At 39.4% G+C, this 9,560-nt stretch overlaps 1 long non-coding RNA gene across 1 annotated transcript in view; it reads right to left on the bottom strand.

Annotated features, from left to right (window-relative positions):
- Positions 1–9,113, bottom strand: part of LOC116555116 — a 52,238-nt gene extending 43,125 nt beyond the window's left edge. The window contains exons 1-2 of the long non-coding RNA XR_004270384.1: positions 5,975–9,113; positions 4,312–4,567 (exon numbers count right to left, since the gene is read on the bottom strand). This is a non-coding gene — a long non-coding RNA (uncharacterized LOC116555116). The remainder of the gene's footprint in view (positions 1–4,311; positions 4,568–5,974) is intronic.
- Between the last annotated feature and the right edge of the window lie 447 nt (positions 9,114–9,560).

Genomic DNA, 9,560 nt, shown 5'->3' on the forward strand with positions numbered 1-9,560 from the left:
CACTTACTGGTTTTGAGACACTTCATCTCTCCTTTTTTTTTTTTTTTTAGACGGAGTTTCACTCTTGTTGCCCAGGCTGGAGTGCAATGGCATGATTTCGGCTCACCACAAGCTCCACCTCCTGGGTTCAAGCAATTCTCCTGCCTCAGCCTCCCCAGTTGCTGGGACTACAGGCACGTGCCACCATGCCCAGCTAATTTTTATATTTTTAGTAGAGACAGGGTTTCATCTTGTTGATCAGGATGATCTTGATGTCTTGACCTTGTGATCCACCCGCCTCGGACTCCCAAAGTGCTGGGATTATAGGCGTGAGTCACCACGCCCGGCCACTTCTTCGTCTCTTGTTCATGTCCCTTAATGCCATCCACAGTTTTTTTCAAATAGACCTTTATTAAGCATGTCTCAATTTCCTCATTTAAGAGCATCATATGTTTCCTTTTGGAGCTCTGGTGTATTCAGAAATGTAGCTGGATCTCCTATGCAGTGGCATGTACTTCATGAGAGAGGACATGGGTCTCATGAACATACAAGACACTGATAAATTTGTCCACTGAGGCAAGGTGATCTTAACACAGAGACAGCTCCTTTGTCACTGACGATATCCACAGAAGAAACAGACCAAAGGCAGGTGAGTGGCCAACCTAGCAAAAGGTGAGATGTTCCATCATAGAGAGAATGTGGTTGGAGAAATGATGGATGTGAACAAGAGTGTTGACAAAGAAACTAGTGCTAGATACTGAGGTCATACAGCTACAGAATAAAAATGTAGTGTGGTTGAATGTAAATGGGAGGAAGTTAACTTTATATCTCTCATTTTCCCTTGAGTATTCATTATTGCCAACCTTAAAAAGTACTTGCTAATTACAAGCTTCTGGTCTCTTCTAGTTTAACACATAATTACTTTCAGGTAATAGGTGTTTCTGGGTTCCTTCCACCTTCAGTTCTCATTCTTTTCTCCAGACATTAGATAGAAAGTGATGCTTGTGTTATATCACAGGGTAGGGTGAGATGGAGTAGGGGTTGCGGTGCTCTACTTCTTATAATGGGCTTCAGGGCTCATCACAGCTGCTGCAGAATGTGTGGGCTGGTGTCACTCCTATGTGGTCAAGGTCCATGGGTCTGCCTGCAGGGGTGGCGGGTGTCTGGATCTGAATACTCAGCAAGGGTGGTCTGCCCTGAGGCTCTCAACTTCAGAGTCTTCTCACTCCTTGACTCAACAACCCCAAAGAACTCTTCAACCAGTACCTACAGCAGCCCTCTGTGGTACGCAGTAATTTCCTGACCTCCTCTATGCTAGTGTGGGCTATAGAGAGCCAAGAACACTATCTCAGGCTTCCTGGCCTGAGCATCTTCCTCTACCACTTCTACTAACAAGTTGGGTTTGGGTCCAGAGTGGCTAAGACACCAGCTGAATTTGGATTATCTCTGAGGAGTATGAAGTCTTCTAAACTAGGCCAAAGGCCAAGAGGTCAAAAAACGTGAATCCTGCTCTAGGATTTTACCACACTTCAAACTAGTGTGGGTAGTTCTCTATCTGCTACACTTCTGTCCTTTCCAAGGTATGGCCCAATGCTGGTGGAAGGTTAACAGGGTAAGGTCAGCTCTCACCTCTCACGCTTCCCAGACCCTTTCCCCAGATTTCCACTCTCAGTACTAAAGCTGTTTCCCATTATCCTTCTCTATAATTGAGAAGTACCTTATCATGTCTCCTTTTTCCTTCCAAGTATTCTCTGGTCTCTTCTCTTTGCCAGAAAGAATCAACCCAGACAGGATTTTTCATGCTTAGCACTATTGACATTTTGGACCAGAAAATCCTATGTCATGGGCACAGGTAGGGGCATCCTATGCATGTAGTATATTTGGCAGCATCCCTGGTATCTGTCCACTAGAGGCCAGCTACAAACTTTCCAGTTGTAACAACTGAAAATGTCTCCAGATATTTCTAAATGTGCCCTGGTTGACAAAAATTACTTCCACGGTGGCTCTTGCCTGTAATCCCAGCACTTTGGGAGGCCGAGGCGGGCGGATCATGAGGTCAAGAGATGGAGACCATCCTGGCCAATACGGTGAAACTCCGTCTCTACTAAAAATACAAAAAAAAAAAAAAATTAGCCAGGCGTGGTGGCATGCACCTGTGGTCCTAGCTACTCGGGAGGCTGAGGCGGAAGAATCGCTTGAACCCAGGAGGCGGAAGTTGCAGTGAGCCGAGATTGCACGACTGCACTGTAGCCTGGCAACAGAGCAAGACTCCATCTCAAAAAAAAAAATCACTTCCAGTTTAAAATTATAAGATAGAATTAATAGAGGAAGAGTTCAAGGGGAAAATACAAGAGTCGCAAAAGAAGGTAAGGAAAGAAGAAAGAGAGATAGGGAGAGAAGAAAGGAGAAAGAAAAATAAATCAAGATGTATTTCAAAAAATATCTGCCACTAGTGATTAACATTTTCCACTGAGGTCACTTAATCTCACCTATTTGTAACTCCCTTCCAGGAGTGACAAAATCAAATACATCTTGATTCTAAACCTTTCTCCCAGTTCAGCTAATCTATAATTCCGATGCGACACTTTCTCTGTTGAAAAATATTAACCCAAATGGTCATTCTCTTCTTGTGTCTGTGGGAGCTTTAAGAAGCAAACATGTAAGATTAAGATGACTTTCTTATACACACAACCATTATCATTTTATTTTCACAGTCAACTTTTTTTTTCTTTCTCAAAGCTTCCAGGATAAGTGTCTAGAAAAACATATATCTTTGTCATCCTGAAAAAAATGGAGACCTAACTTCAGTTGGTGGGTACAGCTATACCAAGAAATCTGAACGGTGTATGCCAGATGATGATTAGTTGGACCATGTTCAAGGGACCGTAGTAGAAATTCTTCATTAGCACCATGGCATTTTCATTATTGCTGTTGTCAGGAAGAAAGTGTTGCAAGTATTTGGGGGATAGGGTTTCAACATTTGTCAAATGCAATTACCCAGACTTTTTAGCTCCACAGATGATTGGAATGCTATCTCCCACTTCCCATAACACCCAATAAGTAGAAAAGGAAGCAGAAGGGTAGTTCATAAAATAGATGCAGGAATAACAACATCATGTTTAAATTAGAATGACATGAATGAGTTTGTAATACTTTGAAACCACATAACCCTGAGAGAGCTAAAACGTCTATTAGAGATAATGAGGCCCGTAGATGTGGCGTTCCGGTGAAAAGGAATGCAGCAATGTATACATGAATCACAAAACAGAATGCAATCCAAATGCCGTTTTCAAACTACAAATGAAATGTTGGCTTAAAGTACTGCCTCTCTTTGCATGAAACACAGAGAGTTAGGTGCTGAATCTTGCTGCTTTAAGGACTAAAGCTAACCAGCTCTTGAGGGGAAGGATGAAATAGATTAGTTTCCCCTGAATGTCATCCCAGACACCTGCCACTCTGGAAACGGGCCAACAGTCCTCCTAATGATCACTCTTTCCAATGCAATTTTCAGACACGTGACTTGCCACAGAACTTTCATTTCTGCTATATCCCAGGATTGAAAATGTTAGCTAGGCTTCCAGTTTTGTGGCTGCTTTAAAAGCTGTTACAAGTCAGGAACTGTTTAGGATATTAAAAGACACTTAGAACACAGGGTTTTCTTGGGAGTCTATTCTCTGTGATAAAGGAGCAAGGACCACCTGAAAAAGAGTGTTGCTGCTATCAGCCAGCGGCATCCAGGGTTATTCCTTTCTCCTTACTTGGGATCATGATTGTCCTCCCCATAAGGCAAATCAGTACAAGAGAATCTCTTAGGAACTCCAGGGCATCCACAGATTCACAACCATGCTGCTAAGATGGCAAAATATTTAGATGGAAAGTGCAAACTTCATTTTAAAAAATGGCAGGCAAGGAATTTCCTAAATTCAAATTTTTTTTAAAACTCCAATAAAAAAAATTTGGTGTCAAAGGTCACAAACTGGAAGCCTCATAAGCTAAATTTAGAGCATAGATGTTACCAAGTTAGTTTTGATGAAAAGAATGTTTTAGAAATGTTGAATTGGAATGCCCTTAGGTGGGCATGCACTTCCCTCCTCCCCTCTGTCTCACTGTTCCCTGGTGCTTATATTGACCCACATCAGTCATTTTTGGTATTTGACTAGCCTCTGAAGGTACATGCGTTTGTAACCCTGTGTTTCTCAGGTTTCTTAGTTGCACACAATAAAATCCAAGCAGATAAAAAACTTTTGTTACAGGACACTAGGTCACTCATAGAGTCACTGACAGGGCCAGAGGTACAAAGTAAGGAGTTACCCAAGCAAGAACAATACTCACCAAAGAATCAGAACTGGACACAGCAGCCTCCATCATGTTTTCCTCCAAAGATAACCATTCCCACCACTGCTCTGTGCAGAAGGTGGACCCGCACTGGCTGCAGCCTCACTTGGCTCACTTCCAGGTCCAATTCTCCCTGGCAAAGCCAGGATGTCATGCCTTCAGCTGTGAGATTTTACTCAATAACATGGATTTAAAAAATAAGAGAGACCTACTTATTAAGTTATAAAATTCTAAAAGGAATGTTTTTAATCCTCTGTGGAAATGTTTTTACTATGAAAGAAAGAGAAGAAAGAAAGAAAGAAAGAAAGAAGAAAGAAAGAAAGAAAGAAAGAAAGAAAGAAAGAAAGAAAGAAAGAAAGAAAGAAAGAAAGAAAGAAAGAAAGGAGAGACAGAGAAAGAATTGATTGATTCCTTGTTTAACTTAGTAAGACCTTTTCTCAAATGTTAAAGGGGCAGCACTTCACCACCTAACTTACCAAAATGTGATAGTTTGAAATATAAAGGACTCAAAGCAATATAAAACCACAAACAAATAAAAAGAAAATTAATTAAACAAGTACTAAAATATAGAGCCAAAAAGAGATGTAGTAACAAACTTAAGCTAAGGGTAGCTACTATAATTGCTCATAAAATAACCATATTCCCCAGCAACCAAAGCAAAATGGAAAAGTTAATATGTTACATGCTTCTTCGTGTTTATTAAAAGAACATATACCAGTTTACCAGAGAAATATGACTATTTCATACTTTTGAACTGAGAAAAATGTATCATAATGTACATACAGTAAACAACAAACTGATGGTGTCATTGAAAATGATTTAACAAAAGCTCATCACTATAACTCTATTTATGGCCATCCTTTATTTCAAAGTTTAGGGAATAAATTTAAATTACAGTTTTGTCAAGGCACTTATACCAAAAATTAGAGTAATCAATTCCAGTAGGTGGCTAGCTCATGGCATGCTTTGATATCACGATAAAGCCTTAAAAATCTGATAAAGGGTTCAACTTCTCTAAACTGGCGTACCAATTTTCTCAGCAGGACTTTTAATGAGCAATATTTAACTGTCAAATTCAGATTGCAGTCCTTCCACGCACGTGCCCTGTGCTACTGCTTGCAAGAAGATGCTTAAGTTCTTAAATGAAAACAGCATCACTAGTATTTTACTAAGGAAATGAACAACTGTAAGTTGCTTCCTGACTTGTATACAGGCAACACGCTGCAAAAGGAGAAAATCTGGCTGTTGTTCCTGTGGTGGTTGTTTTCCCAAGCAGTAGTTTTGAATTTGTTTAAATACTTGCACAAGGATTTGATGGAACTACTGGAGGTCTGCATGTAAATAACAGGATAGAGAACAGACCTGAATATAGGATTTAAAAGAGCAAGTTATAGTCTTAGTTCTCTGAAGTCTGTGTGATGTTTGTGACTTGTTCACTCCCTTGATACCAAAGAAAAAGGGGCAAGGCTGAGGTTGAAATTGACCTTTTGGATGGGACACTGTATTAGTTATCTGTTGCTGTGTAACAAATTTCTCCAAAACTTAGTGTCTTAAAACATTTATTATCTCATAGCCTTTTTGGGTCAAGACTGTGGGAACAGCATAGGTGTATCCTCTGGTTTTGGGCTTCTTTCAAGGCTGAAGTCATCTCAAGGCTTACCTGGGGACAGGTTCACTTCTAAGCTCACTGATCTTGTTGGCAGGATTCAGTTCTTCATGGGCTGTTGGGCTGAGGGTCTCAATTCCTCATGAGTTGTTGGTCTGAGGCTTCTCTTGGTTCCTTTTCATGAGGTTATCTTTGAGGGCAGCCCACAATATAGGAACTGGCTTCATCAGAGCAAGGGAGAGGAAAAGAGCGTGGTAGCAAGACTCAAGTAACTCAAGCCTTTTGTACCTTAATCTCGGAAGTAACACCCTATTGCCTTTGCTGTAGTATTCTATCTGTTAAAAGCAAACAACCAGGTCCATCCCATAATCACAGAGAGGGAATACACAAGATTATAAATACCAGAGGTAGGGATCATTGGAAGTTATTTCAGAAGCTGCCAACCTCAGACATAGAGAGTGAGCCTGGGCGCTAAAACAAAAGGAAAGTCAATTACTGAGGTGTAAGCTAGAGTCATGGTTTTTAAGCAAATTTAATGGTTAAAGTCTTTTCAAACTAAATATTTAAAACAGGTAAAAGCAGGGTTATCCTCCCTAAGCATTGAGTAAGGCCCAGGGCATGGTGGACACTCATCATAATGTAGTTGCAGCACAGGTCCAGCGCCAGGCTCCTTGCCTCCTCATACCCAGGGGCTTGGGAACAGGCTGGCAGCATTGGAGATGAATGCCCACAATGACGTGATAGGAATCTCTGCCAGAGGAAGAAGGGACACCTGCTCTAATGGAAGATGGGAGCAAGTCATCTTCACACACAGCCTTTCTCATCCCCTGGGTCAGCCAAAATAATTATAGGCAGACAATATATCTTTTAAAACTTAAAGGAAAATCTAACATCTATGAAACCCCTGAAACCTAGAATGCCACCAAAAATAGTGTGAATCACTGGAGTCAGAAATCATATAACAAATGGAAGAGTCAAGTCACATGCAGCCAAGAAGTAGAGATCTAAGAATGTCAAATATCTTTCCAATGGGAAAGGCAAGGCAAATGAGAAGCTGTGTGAGAGGAGTTTGGTGTAATGCAGTATTAGGACCAGAACAGTATGAGAAAACCAAATGAGAAGCTCATCTGACACTCTCAGCCCAACTATTGGGCACATGGCTTGTCTAGAACATTCTTGAAGCAACGAAACTACAACTGGAGAGAGGTGAGTATTTCTGGGTAACCATATGTCCTGGTTTTACAAGGGCAGTCCTGGTTTGGCTTGTGCTTTTATTAGCAGTCCTCTTTTCCACTCTCAAAAATGTATCAGTTTAGAAAAATAAATTATCTCCAACTTTTCTGAATACCAAGCTTAAGAAACATATACCTGTAAGGATTACATGTTTTTAAACTTGCCTTGCTCATCATTTTCTCCCTTTAATATCCTTTTGAGCAGTCCCTTTTTAATGATTAATTCTATACTCAATAATGTCTTTCATTCTCTTCTACTAAAACATTTTATAACTTTCCATTTAGGATTGGGGTGTAGTTGGATAGTCAGAGTTAGAATCTTTGAACTTGAAATAACCTCAAGGATACCTAGCGGTTAATATCAGCAGAATTTTTATCCAGATTAAAACATTTAAGTGCTAATTGGCTATATATCACAAGGATTCAAACCCCCATAGCAAGAGAAGATGAGCACTGGATGAGACTTTAAAGGGAAACATCAAGACATATCCTCAATTATGACCTGTGATGGCTATTCTTGGGTATAGACAGAAGGATGCTTACTTGATAAATTAGGCAAAGGCTTATTCACTAGGCCATAGCCTATGTTCATTTTTGGAATCTGAGCTGGGGTAGAAACATTCCAGTACCCATTCTCATTATATTAATTTTTATCTCTTATTCAATAGCTATAATCTCCTATGAGTTTGTGGGCCAGATGCTCTTGAATTTGTATATCCCAGAGAGGAAAGCTAAGGACAAGACACAGTAGGGCAAACTGTAGCCTCTAGGGTTAGTAATAAACATTGGCAAAGCCATGAAATTATCTGGAACTCAGTTTCTTCATGCACAAAGTGAAAGTTTTAAGCCATGAAGTCTAGACATTTTTTTCATAAACAGCTACAAACTCCCATGTTTACAACAGTGCATTTGACCAAACATTTTTGAACTACTTCCCCGTGCTGCAAAATGTACAGATTCTGGAACAAACATAGATTTAGTCTTTTTCTTCTAGGATATTACAGGTTAGTGGAAGAGACAAGTTGTGGAATATTAAAATGTTGGTAGTAAACTGAGATTGCTAAGAAAGACGTTAGAAGAAGTGCCTGGGTTGGACTTCCGTAATCAGGTAAAGTTCCCTACAGAAAGAAGCAACAAAACTAAGTCTTTAAAAACATATGGAAGTTAACCAGCAAAAAACAAGAAACAGATTAACATTCTAGTCAGAGGAAGCAGTATGCATGAAGTCTCAGAAGTATAAACAGCACCTTGGAATAAGGAAAATCAAATCAGTTCAGTAATAAAAGTTTATAGAGTCAGGCTGAAATACTCTGCAGAGCCCAGATTATGCAAAAACTTAGATGCATACTAAGGAATGTGCATGAAGGCCTGTATTGAAGGATGAGCTCTTGAAAGACCTTAACCAAGGGAGTAACCTGCTCTAATATGGATCTAAACCAAACTCAACTCAACCTGGATCTCTCTTCCAAACAAGTGTATCTTGAATGATTAACAGGAGACCAGGATGAACTCAAATAAATATCCTAGGGCCAATACCATGTTCAAAAAGTATAGCTGATAGAAGTACAGGAGACTGAAAAGCCATCTAACAGGTAACAGGAAATGTCTTTACTTTGGCCAAATTGGTATCCAGAAACACAAAACATTAGAATTAGAAAGAACTTTCAGGTTGATTAGGTTCAATCCTTTCATTTCAGAGAAAATGAAACTGAGACCTTGGGAAGAGAAATCACTTGGTCCTGAACAACTTACCTCTCCTTACGTCATGTCCCACATTCAGTTTCATGAGGTTTGTGATCAGAGTAAAAGCCCTCTTTGTCTGGGTCGGTTGATACCTTCTGACAGTCAATTATTTGAAAAAGATAAAGTAGAACCTCCAAAATATATATATACGCCTTGATATTTTATTTTAACTTAAAATTTATAGGTGTACATTCATTCTTCAATCTTTCTATGCAGATTCAAGGTGTTCCTTTGAATAGATAGATACACAGGTAGAGTACTCTGTCTTCTTATGACATAACCATAACATGTCATGTAAGATTTATAATTTTGGCTTATTTAAAGTAAAGCAAGAGGTTGACAATACTTACAAAGGAAATAAAACAAGCATCCTTCTAAATTTTTATTTCCTTTTTAATTCTCTAAAGTGTTCTTACCTCTAATTCAAAGCAATTTTATTTTTATCAACTCATCTTTACCAATGATTTTTAAATCATTTGACTTCTTTTTTAAAGAAATGATATTTCTATGCACATGTGTTCATTGTGGCACTATTTATAACAGCAAAGACTTGAAACCAACCCAAATGGTTGGCCCATCAATGATAGAATGGACAAAGAAAATGTGGCACATATACACCATGGAATACTATGCAGCCATAAAAAAGGATGACTTCATGTCCTTTG

Source organism: Sapajus apella, unplaced genomic scaffold, assembly GCF_009761245.1.
Source record: "Sapajus apella isolate SASKATOON/1434 unplaced genomic scaffold, GSC_monkey_1.0 scaffold14, whole genome shotgun sequence".
NCBI lineage: Eukaryota > Metazoa > Chordata > Mammalia > Primates > Cebidae > Sapajus > Sapajus apella.